This window comes from Zingiber officinale, chromosome 5A (genome assembly GCF_018446385.1).
Source record: "Zingiber officinale cultivar Zhangliang chromosome 5A, Zo_v1.1, whole genome shotgun sequence".
Taxonomy (NCBI): domain Eukaryota; kingdom Viridiplantae; phylum Streptophyta; class Magnoliopsida; order Zingiberales; family Zingiberaceae; genus Zingiber; species Zingiber officinale.
The window spans coordinates 5,463,751-5,479,554 of record NC_055994.1 but is presented as its reverse complement, the minus strand read 5'-3'; the positions used below and the strand labels follow the sequence as shown (position 1 = coordinate 5,479,554).

Here is a 15,804-nt window from a genome sequence, read left to right as displayed (position 1 = left end):
GGGACAACCGGTAATATCATCCTCGAGACACCTGCTGCCGATAAACAGCACGGTCGGCGACTGGAGTGGACAGAGTATCGTACGGTGGAGGTTTCCACTATCATGTCAGAGATATGCTCGGACAATTACGGAATGGAGTCGGACATGCTTTTCTGACACAACCCTACTGAGGTATGTTTGGGAAAGCGTGGACGCATTGAGAAGCATGCCGCGCCTCCCCGGGGTCCTATATAAGGACCCCTAGACTTTGACAAAGATATGCGATTCTCATCACTGTAGCCACAGTAACGTTACTCTGCTTCTTCGTTACCTGACTTGAGCGTCGGAGGGTCGTCGCTGGGAAACCCCTCCCGGCTCGGCTTCTTTGCAGGTTCACATCAGTCGGAGACAGCGGAGAGTGCCACGTTCCCAACGTCCGTCGACTTAGCACTCGGACAAGATCAATAGAGATACTAGGTGAGCAAATTACCTTCTGTCATATGTGAAAAGGATAAATTTAAACTCTTTTTTATAATAACAGTTATGCGGATTAGAATTTATGATTAATTTGCTTATCATTAAATTAACTAATTGTTGATTAATACAAAATATCAATATTCATTTACTGACCAAAAATAAATAAATAATTTGTATGGTTTAAAATACACATTTTGCCTATGCTAGTAAACGACGACCCAGATTCTCGGGTAAAAAACATGAATCAAGGGATTTATTATTTATAACTAGTGTGATCGCACACGCGTTGCATGTATAATATAATAATATATAAATTATTTGGGTCTTTGAAAATCTGAATTATTTGGATTTAACTACTGTAACAGGTTTCCCTATAAAAAAATTATTTTAATTTAATATTATACTTGTCTTAGTAAAAAAAAATTAAGAAAAGTATATTTTTTAACATCGTCGGTCTAAAATATTTATAGAAGTTTCTTTGATCATAGTATTATCAATTCTAAGATATGTGACTAAAGAGAATTATATATTTTTTTTTATATAAAACAATCAGAGAAAATTAATGATGAGAAAAATTCATAATAATACGCTGTAGCTGAGTCTCGAACTCTAGATCACTGATTGTTTAGCTTGTGAAATTATTAATAAATCTTGGAATTATTTTTAGTGTAAATAGAAAAAAGGATATTAATGTAAATATATTTTAAGCTTCATCAAAATTAATTAATAAATGAGGAAGATTTTTAATAAAATAATAAAATTATGATCGGATTGTAAGGGATGATCCGATCTTATAATTATGATCTCTTTCGAAAATACTGTCTTTTAAAATTATAATTTAGATAGCACAGATGGTAAAAACCACCCAAAGGTCACTCCTATTCGACGTTAGGCTGCTGGCCAATTGGATGCATTGTTTAAAATATCAGTTGATTACGTGTCTTAGCTTCTCTTAATGCTACTGGATGATCTCATTGAATATTAATGAACAATTAATTTACAACTGTACACATTCTTTCCTATAGTTACTGTTGTCATGTGGTTATGATATTAATGATTTAATAATGGCTAAAACACCTTTAGCCTCTTATATTTTTTATCCCGTAGTATTTTATTTTTTTATATTTAAAAAATAGTATTTAACAGTTTGACCAAAAGTCAAATGTAAGAAATCCAATAAATAATAATTATACCTTTATTATTTTTAATCATTTTTTAATAATAACATTAACCAGGAAAAAGTACGTTGAATTGATCATTATATCTCTCGATAAAAATTATCATAAAATTCATACATGCACAAATATAAATAATATAAAATAACAATTCTGAAAGAGATAATCAGGTAAAACTACAATGAATAAAAGATAATTGTGTCGTTATCTTTTTATTAATTTTTTAATAATAATCTCAAGAGAGAAAAAATACATTAAATTGATCATTATATCTTCGATAAAAATCCTCATAAAATTCATATATGCACCTTTATAAACAATAGAAAATAAAAACAAATCTGAAAGGAATAACCAATCAAAAACTCATTCTACTATCCTCATCAAATTAAAAAAGAGTCAGAATTCTAAATTGATAAACCAAAATTACTCCTTCATTGTACGCCACATTTAATGATGCAGAAATTTTTAATGAGGAATTTTGTTTTATTTTCATTTTCATTTGATTTATTAATTTAAAATTTTAGCTTATTTTTAGTTTGATGAAAATGATGAAATGAGTTTTTGATTGATTATCTCTTTTAAAATTATTATTTTTCTGTTATTTTATTTATGTTAGTGTCTATATAAAATAATTTTATAAAGATTTATATCAAAGGATATATATAATAGCCAATTCAATAGGTTTTTCTCTCTTGAGCAAGGTTATTACATAAATCTTTTAAAAAATTTCTGAAATTTAATTTTTGGGAGGTTAAATATTATTTTTTAAATAGGACAAAATGCTATGGGATAGAAAAGGTTAAAGGTATTTTAGCCAAACGGACTTAGTTCAAGGTCTATACTGAGCAATCGGTTCGAAATAGTTATTTAATTTATAAAATCAAATTTATAAAATAATAGAATTGAACATTAAATTTGATTAATTAATTTAATTTAACTGAAATTGTATCCTTCCATAATCAGAATCTTCACAATATTTGATGTTGGCACATGACCATTTAAACAAAACTAATTATAATATATTTATAAAACTTTATATATAAATTAAAATTAATTAACTTAATCAATTTGCTCAATTATTCTTTAGCAAATATAAATAATTAATTAAGGATTCACAAAATAACTATCACAGCAAGCTAAGGATGAGTTGCTCTGAACCTCTGGCAATGACCAAGTCTAATCCTTCTACTAGGGCAGCTCCTCCAAAGGAGGTTGGACCTCATTTCTGCAATCTGGTCAGGGACAAGGACAGTGACTAGCTCTAATCCTTCTGTTGAATCAGACAATAACAAGGTAATTGACCAATGATTGGACTAGCCAATCGATCGAATTAATCGATTTTATATTGATTAGATTTGATAATAAAGTTCAATCAGTTTGATTTGTCTTAAAAAATATTTAATTTAATCAATTTAAATTTATACAATTCAGTTTGGATTTAAATCATTTGCTCACCCTTGTGGGCGGGATGACCCAAATTAGGGCAAGCCAAATTGTAATATGTAATTGGCCGGCTTGATTTGCTTGAATGATTCGATTTTCTACAAACTTGTTCAACCCATCTTGGCTCCTAACTCATCAGCCCACCATGATGGTCTAATCTATTTGGTTCTCCATGATCATGCAACCCATACAAATCAGATCAACCAATGATCCAATTTAACTAATGATCTTGTTTGAAATCGAGAAAGATGGTGCACTGAGTAGGTGTTTTCGATGTTAACTGTGAGAAGATTTTGAGTTGGAGGCAGAGGATGTCGAACGATTCTGCGTGTCAAAAAAGAACAGAGAGGGTAGAAAACGTCAGCAACCGAGCTACAGAGGGGTCCTCAGTGCAGACATTCTGACTCTCAAGTTAGACAATTGATCGAGAGGAAATGGAATGCATTGAACAACCAAAATGAATAGTGGGCTCATTGCGTAATGTTACGTACTTGCGCTTTTAGGAGGAGACCTCTTATATAATATTACTTTTTCTCTGTGTTCGAATATCGATGTATTTTTAAAAAAGAACTAACTATTTTGAAATTCTGACACTTTTTCAAAAATAGATCCACCACTACTTTTGTGCTTTGTAGGATAGAAGCTTTTATCGTACAAATTGCACAGAAAATATTTCCTTAATTCTCTGACAGTTGCAACTGTTATACAAAACGTCAAAAGAAATACTAGGTTGATGGATTGATGAGCCATTAATATTCTTTGATGGTAGGCTGATTGAGTTCCCTTTATCGTCTGATCGGATCCTATTTGCCTATAGGCTCAGGTCGACTAAGGAATGATGATTCTCTTGAGGACTTGATCTTTGCTCGGCCTCTCCATTCAACTAAGATTTCGGACGCGCCATACGCCTAGTATATCCGATTAAATTAAGAGGATTCGGTCCTAAATTGCACTAATATGGCTCAAGATTCCATCGATTTTGAGGGACATAGGATCCGATCAGACTGGATATCCAATTGGTTAAATCACTCGGTTGAGACATGCAACCGTGCTAGCCCTGAGTATTGACTCCTTCTTAATTTTGACAGTTATCTCAACCAACTTTCTTGATTTCAACCTCAACTTCGAGGTCCCCACCTTATTCACCGAATCAACTAACTTCTTAAGCCTATTAAGTCCATTTGAGTGGCCTAACTCAAAAATAGTTGTCTCTCTTATGCACCATAGGTAGATCATACCTATGGGGTGTTGCCACATAGGTAGATCATACCTTGTAAAACTTTTTTCTATCAAAATTTTTATAAATATTTCCCACAAATAATATTTTATATTGAATAAATAGAGTGTTACAATGTGCTCAACTATGATTATCAAGGATGGACACCTAATATTTAAAATCCATTGAAATTAATCTAGTTTTGGATCTTAAAGTATTGGTGTTGCAAGGGGTTTATAAAGTTGACAATATTAATCATGCAAAATATTGATTAAATCAAATTAACTAATTGATTGAATTTGGAAGTTTGATTCGATTAATTCTCAAATTAAGTTTTTTTTAAAAAAAATTAAATTAATACTTATAAAAACCATCAACTTACACCTGTTCAAAAATTAATAATTATAGTGAATAAAAATTATAAAATTAATATATATATATATATATATATATTTATATATATATATAAATGATTAACTTATATTTACATGAAATAGAAAATGATATTAAATTAATATTTTTAAAAAATTTTAATTTAAACTTACATAAAAAAAAGTCCATATCATCAGCTCTGCAATTACAATATTGCTTGCCTCAACTAATCCATATAGTACAATAGTCTACTGTTATGCATTTAGTATTTTATTTAAAGATTATATTATAAGTATTAAGTATAAAAAAAATTAAATTAAAACAAAATTAATTACTCACAAGTGTATATTATATTTTATTGGGTAATTATCATGTATAATAATATTATAACAAACACTGAAATCCTGCGCGACGCGCACAGTCGCACATTGTGCGCGTCGCGCAGGATATCAACGCTCTATATATATATATATATATATATATATATATATATATATATATATATATATATATATATATATATATATATATATAAATATATATATATATATATATATAAAAGCATTTGAAGGAGCATCATCACACTTATGCACAGTGGAAGGATAGTTAAAAATAATGGAGAAAACAGTGGAGGTGGAAAGGAAAATAACATAATCCTTAGTAAGGAGGAGGGCTCGATCAAGAGCGATGAAAAAGTTAAGTCCCAAGATTAAATGTATATTCAGGTGTAGTAAAGGTTTAATTCATAATTTGCAAAAGGATAGGAGAGTGTCAAAAGTATCACAGTTGTTATAAAACTGTAAATATATATTGACTACAAACTTAGTATATGATAGTTTTTGGCCATGAAATTGAATACTAACTAAAGGCCGTGCAACAATTTTGATGAGATTAGGAGGCAAAATACTTAAAATAGTAGCTTCATTGATCGTAGAGTTGGTCGTGCCATTGTCAAGGAAGACATGAAGTGCTTAATTGTACTTATTTTTCTAACTTTAATTCAGATTGTCATTACATCAAAAAGGAGGAGATTGTTGGTGCAGGTTGTATTAATAATCTGGTTTTGATGTATAATAAATATGTTAAAGTTAGATGTGATGTTTGTTTAACTTTTCTACTAAGTGTGCAGGAGTTGACTGGTCTGAAGGACTTGACACCAGACTGAAATCCAGCTAGGTTCGTGGGACCTGATAGCTGGTGGGAAGTTCAGATAAGTCTGCGGGGCCCGATATCTGACGGGAAGTCTACTTGGGTTTGCGGGACCTGACAACCGGCCGAAGTCCAATTGGGTTTACGGACCTAACAACTGGCGGGAAGACCTGGTGGTTCAAAAGCAAGTCAAGCGATTACAATTGGTTAGTGGAGGTAAGTAACTGGAGGAGAGATTCAGTGAGGACACGTTCCCTGTTGAGGGAACTGTAGGTGTTGGTCCATCTTAGATCCATTTAAAAAATCTAAGTTGAGACCTTGACTAAATCCTTGTCTTGATAAGTCATGATCTAATTACTACTATTATTTTATTATGTTATGCTTGTTGGATCGATGAGTTTCACTAGAGGGGGGAGGGGTGAATAGCGATTTAAAAATATTGTAGAGTAAGCACGCAGCGGAAAAAGAAAAACAAAAAGAGAGCAACGTTAACACAAGTAATCTTTTACTTGGTTCGGAGCCTATGTCGACTCCTACTCCAAGGCTCGCACTCGTTGAGTGCTTTCGTTGGACAATTACTAATAATTTGAAATATTCTTACAAATGTAGTACAAGAATTTTAGTAAAGGAAAAGAAACCGACAATAAGAGAATAATAAGGAAACAAAACTTGTTGGAGAGCCTTCGCAGCGTCGCAGGAGCACAGGAGAGTTGATCGTTCGTTGTTGTGCTTTGACTCCAGCCTTTACCCTCCTTATATAGGAGGTTCGGGGCACCTGGATCCCTTCGGACGCCCTGAATATGACGTAGCCGAGCCAACCAGGGCACTCCACGTGGCGAAGTGACGTTGTGGATAAAACTTGCATTCCGGGTGCCCGGATCCCTTCCGGGTGCCCGGATCCCTTCCGGGTGCCCGGATCCCTTCCGGGTGCTCGGACTCCATTTTCCAACAACTTCATTTCCCTACAAGAAAATGTTAGTCCGAAGCATAAATGCAAAATATCCTGCAAAATAGAGTGTCAGCACAGTTTATGATCAAAAAAGAATAGTAATTAGATTCCGTCTCCTCGAGACCAGAATCTAGTCACGATCTCGACTTAGATATTCGAAATGGATCTAAATCGGATCGACGCCTAATGTTTCCTTCCCGGGAACGCATCCTCACAGTCACTCCCCTCCAGTGACTTACCTTTACTTACCTGTCAGACGTCCGGTCAGTCCTTCAACCCGTCTGGACTTCGTGCCAAACATCCGGTCATCTCATCGATCCGTTTGGACTTCATGCCAGCTATCCGATCGACCCATCGACCTAGCTGAGCTTCGTGCCAGACATCAGGTCAGCTCGTCGACCTAGTTGGGCTTCGTGCCAAACATCAGGTCAGCCCGTCAACCTGTCTGGGCTTCTCCTGCACACTCGATCAGAGTGTTAGATAACAACGAAACTAACTTAACCTATTTTGTCATTCATCAAAACTTGAGTTAGATCGTTAGTGCTAACCGCACCAACAATCTCTCCCTTTTTGATGCAATGACAACCTGGTTAAGTTAGTGAAAAAATATACAAGAAAAAAATAATCATTTATAAGGTTGTTAAGTTAGCTTTGTTTTAAATTTTGTTGTTTAACTAACTTAAACCACCTAACCCTCCCCCTTTGGCATTCATCAAAAAATCATCATAGAACAAATTTTTTAAAAAAATTGCAAGGAAGTCTAGACCTGTAAGTCAGATTATCTTCGGGGAGTTTAAACTAGAAACATAGAAAGATAACTTTTGTTTGAAAATTTTATCTTTTATCTCTTTCAAAAAATAGTTAACCTTGGAAAGATGACTTAAAGATAGTTATCTTTAAAATTTGTAATTTAATCTTTTGAAAAGAGTTTTGTAATTTGAAAACATAATTTTCAAATATAGCATTTTTACAAAAAATATTAGGGTTAAGTCCAATTTTCAAATCAAGTTTTCAAAACTAAATAAGATTTTATTTCTCAAGACTTAATTTGTAAAATATAACTAAGTAAAATCTGTTTTCAAATCTAAGTTTGTTTTAAATAAATTTCCAAAAATATGTTTTGAAAATAAGTAGAATATAATTTTCAAAATGAAAAATCTAAGTTACAAACCCGGATAAAGTTTATTTTTCAAAACTAAGTTTTTTTTAAAAAATATGCATTTCAAAATTAAGTTTGAAAGAGTTTAGAGTTCGAAAATAAAACTAATTTTCAAACCTAAGTTTAAATAGTCCAATTAAGTAAGTCTAACTTTCAAAACTAAGTTTGAAAAATCAAAAGAAATTTTAAAACACTTAGTTAGTGTTAAATTGATTTTAAAGAAGATATTTTTCAAAAATTAATTTCAAAATAGGTATAAAAATAATTAATCCTCCCCCTGAACCTGACATTACAAAAGTTGTCTAACCAATTAGCTACTTATTGACTATTAGAGGATAGTAACTTTCACTTGGTTAGTTAGATTAAGTCTAACTGTGATCAGTTAGTGTTTGACTAAACTGAATGACTTAATCTGATTAATGTTTGTTTGGTATTTAATGCCTAGACTTATGTTGATGCATTGAAATAAACATCTTAAGTCCAAGCAATTTGCCTATACATCTCACCCCTTTCTATGTTCGGTAATCACAAACAAGGGAATCCTAGGATGTTGGTGAGATGCTCAAATACTAGCCCTAAGGGAACATGCTTTCTAAGGAATTTTTCTAGTCTAAGGCTAAAACTGATTTAAAATTCTAGAAATGGAAGATTTTACAAAAAAAATTATCCTAGAATTTGAAAACATTATTTTTGAAAACAGTTTTTGCAATTTTAATATCCTAGTCTATTAAGCACATCCCTAATTTTCTACGTAGATTACTAAATTCACTTTCAGGGAGGAGTTTGGTAAATGTATCGGCTAAATTAGATTTGGACTCAATATACTTGAGTTCAATGTCTCCTTTAGTTACATTATCCCTGATAAAGTGGTGCCTAATTTCAATGTGTTTTGTTTTGGAATGATGCACCGGATTTTTTGTTAAATTAATTAAGCTAATATTACCAATTAATACTTTTACATTTGTAATGTTTAAGTTAAAGGTTTTTAAAGTGTGCATCATCCATAGTTAGGCAACACATTCTCCTATGACTATATATTCTGACTCAGTTGTAGACAGAGCAACACAGTGTTGCTCTCTAGGATACCAAATTCCTACATTTGTTGTTCCTTTAAGGTATCTAAAGATTCTTTTAACTTGAGTCAAATGAGATTCTTTAGCATAAGTTTGGTATCTAGCACACATACTCACTACAAATAAAATATCGGGTCAACTTGCAGTTAAGTACAGTAGGCTACCTATGACACTCCTATAGTATTTTAAGTCAATTGGTTTCCTATTTGTGTCGTTATCTAGAATAGTATTAACTGCCATGGGTGTTTTTATTTTTTTAGTATTTTCCATCCCGAATTTTTTAAGTAATTCTTTGATATATTTTTTGCTGATAAATATAATTTCCCTCATTTTTTTGTTTGATTTGCAATCCTAAAAGTAAGTTAATTTTCCTACTAGACTCATTTCAAATTCTTGTTCTATTAAATTTGTGAATTCTTCTAAAAATTCTGAATTAGTTGAGCCAAAAATTATATCATCTATATAGATTTAGGCTATAAATATGTCCTCTTTTATTGATTTAACGAATAGGGTTGGGTCAATTTGACCCTAGTTAAACCCACTACAACAAAAACCCTCATAGACATCAGTTGAACAACAACGGTTTTAAGCAAAAGCCGATGTCTGAGTATTTTACATCGGTTTTTTCAAAAACCGGTGTCTATGAGCGCAGATTTTAGCTTATAGACATCGGTTTTTTAGGCGATGTCTATGAGCGTTTTTTTTTTCGTTAATAGACACCGATTTTAACTGCGGTTTTTAAAATCCGGTGTTAATGAACCAAAATAAAATATTTTAATATTCCCACAACCAAAATTTGCATTCCCTCCAAACCTAAATCTATATAACGCCCCTTCCTCACGCGACCATTTCTAAACATCCCACCATCTCTCTCAACCTCATCTGTCTCTTCTCCTTCTTAGATCGACGCCCTTGCTTCTCCGTCCGCGTTGTGAAACCTCGGCCACGTTGCTCGTAGTCTAGCTTGTTTTTTTTTTTGTTGGTCCAGTCCGCGGAAGAAGAAAAAAAAAGCCGCGTCGCATCAAAAAAAGCACCGCCCGCGAGCGAGCTCCTCTCCGCGAGCCCTAGCCACCTTCCTCTCCGCGAGCGAGCTCCTCTCCGCGAGCCACCGCCCTCTCCACGAGCGAGCTCCTCTTCGCGACCAGCCACCTTCCTCGCCGCCGTTCTTCTCCTCAGCTTCATCCGGGTGGGTTTTCACCCCGTTCCTGCTTCCTCCTCTGGCGCCCCTTGGTAGGTCGGGGGATGAGGTGATTGATAGAAGGGTGGCGCGGTTGGACCCGGGGAGCGTGCTCGATGGGTAGGTTAGGGTTCCGGGTGGCGTTGGGGTGTGCGGCCGTGTCGTGCGCCATCGCTGCGGCGCTAGTTGGTCGGAGGCTGAGGAGCAGGAGGCAGTGGAGCCGAGCGGTGGAGCTGGTGAGGGAGTTCGAGGAGGCGTGCGCCACCCCTGTCGGGAGGCTGCGTCAGGTGGTCGATGCCATGGCGGTGGAGATGCACGCAGGGCTCGCGTCGGATGGGGGTAGCAAGCTCAAGATGTTGCTGACCTTCATCGATAAACTTCCTGATGGGTGAATGATCTCTCTCCTTTGTTTCGTTTTCCATTTGTCTATTAGAGTTTTGCAGTTTTCTCCTTACAAAAGATCGAAGTTCTCACCTTTTTTTTTTGTTGGATTTCCTGTTTGATGAATCTTGGCTTGGGCTTTAATTGCAGTTATGCAATCGCTTGTGCGCTTTGTTGTACTGGCAAAGTGCTCTTTTTTTCCCTGCTCGTTGCGCCTGTATAATTGATTTTCATTTCTTGCTCGTTGCGCCTGTTGTGTGTTTACAAGAGCTTTGGCTCACTATTCCTGGCTCTCTTGTCAATTTAACTGAGCCACTTTCACAGATAAACTGATTCTAGATGCCGAGTTTTTTGAATTGTCCGTCTGTTTTTTGTTCTGGCTTCTTATCATTTTAGTTTGTAGGTATCTTGTTAAGTTTCCATTTACTGCTTTTTGGGTGCACATACATAAGATGTTCTCTCATAATTAAAGACTAGAGACAACTTAAAAGAATTATTGTTGTTTTCTTAGACTAGATTACTTTGTTCTACATGCATTTTATAATTATAATCTTGTTTTAAACACATCAAACAAATGCAGTGTTATAATAAGTTGTCCAGGCTGCATTTTATGCAGCTGTCTATGTGTATATGATTGAGGGCCATCATGCAACCTATGTTGTTTACTTCATCTGTTAGGATTACACTGCTTATGCAACCTGCATTTGTGAAGAGGCTGAGAAACATAAAATGCTGTTCATTTCAACCAGTTTGGATTGAACGAACCAAATAAAAGCTTCAATTATTACTTGCGCTGAAAATGTTGTTCATTTCAACCAGTTCGTGTATTGCCTATGCTAGTGTTGTCTTCTAAAATAGTTCGTGTATTGCCGTTAATGTTGTTCTAAGGAAAGAATTTATCTCACAATTCATTGTTTACTTAACATTTTGCTCCTTGCATTTCGCTAAGTTAGTTTGCTAAAACAAAAGAACACTTTGTAAGAATGTTTTCCTTATTTTCTCCTCCTTGGTAATATTTTAAGAACTATTGGCAATGCACTTATTGAGATTGTTTTCATGTCTAATTTGAATATTTTGATCTCTGAGTGTCTGGAATGAGAAGATTAAGTTCATAATGTTATGAATGGAATGAACTATTGGCAATGACACTGCTTGAACAAGAAGCAATTTTTGTTCAGTGGAGTTGAGGGAGAGTTTTATTTTTACTGTATTCATCTATTTATTTTAGTCTTAAAGTTCTCCTGGTTAATGAAGTTAGAATGATTAGTTACCATATGAATGCATATTAATGATCTTCATTTTTGTTGAGTCTCATTAATGATCACTTCCATTCAATAACATAACTTGAAGTTTAGTTTTACTATAAGGGCGTGCTCTACTTATTTTTTTTTCTCTTTTTACCCCAATTCTAGGTGAAAGATTTTCTGAGATAGTTGGAAGCCCTTATTACATGGCTCCAGAAGTTTTAAAACGGAATTATGGACCAGAAATTGATATATGGAGTGCTGGAGTTATACTCTATATCTTACTGTGTGGAGTTCCACCATTTTGGGCTGGTAAGCTTTCTATCAATAAATCCATTTTGCACACTTCATTATTTGTTCTACCACTTTCTACAAATAAGTTACTTATTGTCTACTGTAAGCTTTCCATGAATAAATCTATTCTTTATTAGTTCTATCACTTTATGCTAATAAGATACTTATTGTCTATTAATTAATACACTTTTTGTATTTCTTCAGATACATTTTCTATCTTAATTGCAGAAACTGAACAGGGAGTTGCAAAGCAAGGCAGTCTTTCATGATCTTTCATGATTCACATATTCAAAGTTTTTATGTGAGTATTGATTCTTCATTATTTTCTGATATGGTATTGCTAATTTATAAAGATTAGCTTGAACTAAACACAATCATTACTGTTAGTTCCATAACAAAATATCTTTAGGATTCAGAATTGCTCATACTTTTTTTTTTTTTTTAATCATAAACATATTCCTTATAATCTGGTAAGTTGATAATGGTCTAATATGTCAAAATGTGGTATCCTTCTTGATGGTGAGCCAGGTTAGTTAATGATCGACTTTCTTGCACATTAAAAGGGGAATGCTCTCAAAGACGCTGGACATTATAGGGTGACTTTTTAATTTGGATATTTTTATTCTCTTAAGTTTTTTTTCCTTGTTGAATAACTTCATTTTAATAATTTTTCCCAAGTCATCCTTTGCTTTACAACCTAACCATCCACAAGCATTGTCAAGCCTTGGCAACATATACATGGATTGGTAAGCTTTAGAAATGTTTGATGACAACTGTGCGGATACTTTATTTTTGTTTCTTAATGAAACTTCTCTTCATGCATGAAGTACATAGAATATCATTGATAAAGCTGCAGGTTGTCAAAAAAGACTATCGGTAATTAGGAAGCTAATTTCAAAATTTTCACATTTGCATACTTCACTGGTGAGCTGATCATATCAATATTTCCTAGTTGTCAAAGCAATATTCACAAATTACAATTACAATTGAAATTGCTAGGGTTGTAAATGAGCTACACCGATGTTCAAGCTTGTTTATTAGAAAACAAACTAGTGTATTGTTGAACCAACCCCAAGATGTTACTGAGAGCAACTAGAGAAAACATTTTACTTGATCCAATAACTGAGACTTGTATCAATTACTCAATTTTCACATTTTCTAGATAATTTAAACTTTAAAATAACAACATACACAAATACTATCAGAAATATATAAATGTATTATATTCTACATACATTTAAATAGCAAAACTAAAGAAAAAGGATCATAAACAAACCTTAGAGAAAGCCAGACTACTAGCTTTAAAGCATGCCCATTTATGTTATTGAACTTACAACAAATGTTCAAGCATTTAAGCTTGTTTATTTTATATATGTTTTTTTTTCATGCTGAATGAACACAAATGAACACTTGTCAGGCTGAGTATCTAGCTTGTTCACAAACATTCTGTTCATTTACAGCCTTGAAAATTGCTTTAACATGTGAATATATTTCCTTGAAGATATTAGCTAAGTTACTTGTTAGTGGACAGTGGACACTGTCAGTTAGCATTTCTCAGCAATATGGACATGTGATTACAGCCATGCTACATTCTGCTAAAAATACATATCACGTTACATGTTTTTTACACTACCACGGGGCCGAATTTCATTATAAAGTTGACTTAGTATAGATGATTCATTTAAGATGTAATCTAATGATTGATTTTATAGTAGATGAAAAGATAATCCACTATAAAGTTTATCTGTAAATATATTCTATGTAAACATAAAACAAAAGATATCCAATGATCTTCTTCTCTGCATCTCGAGAAGTTCTAACAATAGCAACTAGGGGGCTTAGAAATCACAATGAAGTTCTTCTGGTTGGTAGCAGAAATCACAGAAAATAGGAGGCTTAGTGCAAGATATTCAGGATATCAAGATGACATTAGAGGTAGTACAATAAATAGTAGATCTCTTCATCAGAGGTAGCTTTGTTCTTCTATGCTTCCTTCACTGGATTTGTTGTGTAGTCATATTTCTTTGTTCAACCATTATCATGCCTAGTAATTTGTTGTATGATGCTGTCAGTTCTTATCAATCTGTACACTTGAATTAGAAGGAGCAAATTATCTATGTTATATTCTAAGCAGCATATACTAAGTGTCATATATGAAAGTTTTAGATTCTATGTTATATTCGTTATCTTCCACAACAGCCTTTAAAAACTCAGTATTCTATTTTATTTGATACATGTACACATTTGTTTTAGTTATTTGACATATGGTGGATTTATGTGTTTTTACAGTTTACAAATCTCAAGTACTCCAGAGTTGAAATTGATGAAGTGCGGTTCGAGTGGGCTGAATGCATGCTAGATTACATTTGAAGTGCGGTTCTACCTTGATGTGTTAAAAGAATGTTCTACCTTGATTTTGATATCTATTAGCTAGCTTTTGATGTAAAAAGAATGTTTGAGTATTTTATGGATATTATTGAATGAAGAATATTTGTACAATTTGTGAATATTTGTGTATTTTTTTTTGTTATTGTCGGTTTTAAAATCAAATCTGTGCTATAAAAAAATATACATATTACATTGGTTTTCCACTGATGTAAAACAGGTGTTATAAAGTAATATTACATCGGTCATTTACCGCTGCCAAAATTGGTGTTATTAACATACAATATTACATCGGTTTTACACCGTTGATTCAACGGTGTCGTTAAGTGATACTACACCGGTTAATAACCGATTCGAAGACCGGTGTCGTTAAGTGATACTACACCGGTTTTAACCCGATGTCTAAAGTGGCAGACTTTTAACATCGGCTTCATAGACATCGGTCGAAAATCAAATAGACACCGGTCGAAAACCGATGTCTATGAAGGTTTTTGTTGTAGTGACCCTTTGGATATTAGGTAAGAGGTTAACCTTTCATACCAAGTCCTGGGTGCTTGCTTAAGTCCGTATAAGACTTTCTTTAATTTAAAAACATATTCAGGGTGTTCTAGACATTCAAACCCAGGTGGTTGACCTACATAGACTTCTTCTTTTATCAGTTCATTTAGAAAGACATTTTGACGTCCATTTGATACAGTCTGAACCCTTTATGGGCTACATAACTGAGAAACATTCTAATGGGCTCTAATCTAGCTACTGGGACACAAATTTCATCATAGTCAAGTCCTTCAACTTGACTAAACCCCTTAGCGACTAACCTAGCTTTATTTCTAGTAATTTCCCCAGTTTCACTTAATTTATTTCTAAATACCCATTTTGTTTCTATTATTTTCTTATTTTTGGATGGTGGTACTAAGTCCCAAACTTCATTACGCTCAAATTGAGCTAGTTCCTCTTGCATAACTATGAACCAGTCTGGATCAAGTAATGATTCAACCACGATTTTTGGTTCAATTTTTGAAATCAGAGAAATTTGACTTAGGTTTATAAAAGATGACCTAGTCTGAACTCTTAAGTCTGGATCACCAATTATTTGATCAATTGGATGATTTGGGTTGACTCTTATAGTTCTAGGCGGTTGATTTTCTAAAGGTTCTTCTTCTTCTTCGTGATCATTGGTTTCTTCTTAATTACTATTTTCTTGAATAAATTCAATTGGTTGAGGTCGGGTTTATTTTAGGTTGTGTTTGGATTCCTCAAATTTTACATTAATAGTTTCTTCAATTCTTAATGTAACCTTATTTTATATTTTGTATCTCCTACTGTTTAAG

The 15,804-nt window shown here is 33.6% G+C and overlaps 1 long non-coding RNA gene across 5 annotated transcripts; it reads left to right on the top strand.

Annotated features, from left to right (window-relative positions):
* Positions 1-9,855: 9,855 nt before the first annotated feature.
* LOC121979354 lies at positions 9,856-14,405 on the top strand. 5 transcript variants are annotated; one of them, XR_006111390.1, is made up of 5 exons: positions 9,856-10,557; positions 11,963-12,106; positions 12,317-12,389; positions 12,617-12,684; positions 14,378-14,405. It is a non-coding gene; the product is annotated as an uncharacterized LOC121979354 (long non-coding RNA). The 5 variants fall into 5 exon arrangements; XR_006111389.1 differs by lacking the exon at positions 14,378-14,405 and adding an exon at positions 12,767-14,144; XR_006111387.1 differs by lacking the exon at positions 14,378-14,405 and having other exon boundaries at positions 12,617-14,144.
* Positions 14,406-15,804: the final 1,399 nt, after the last annotated feature.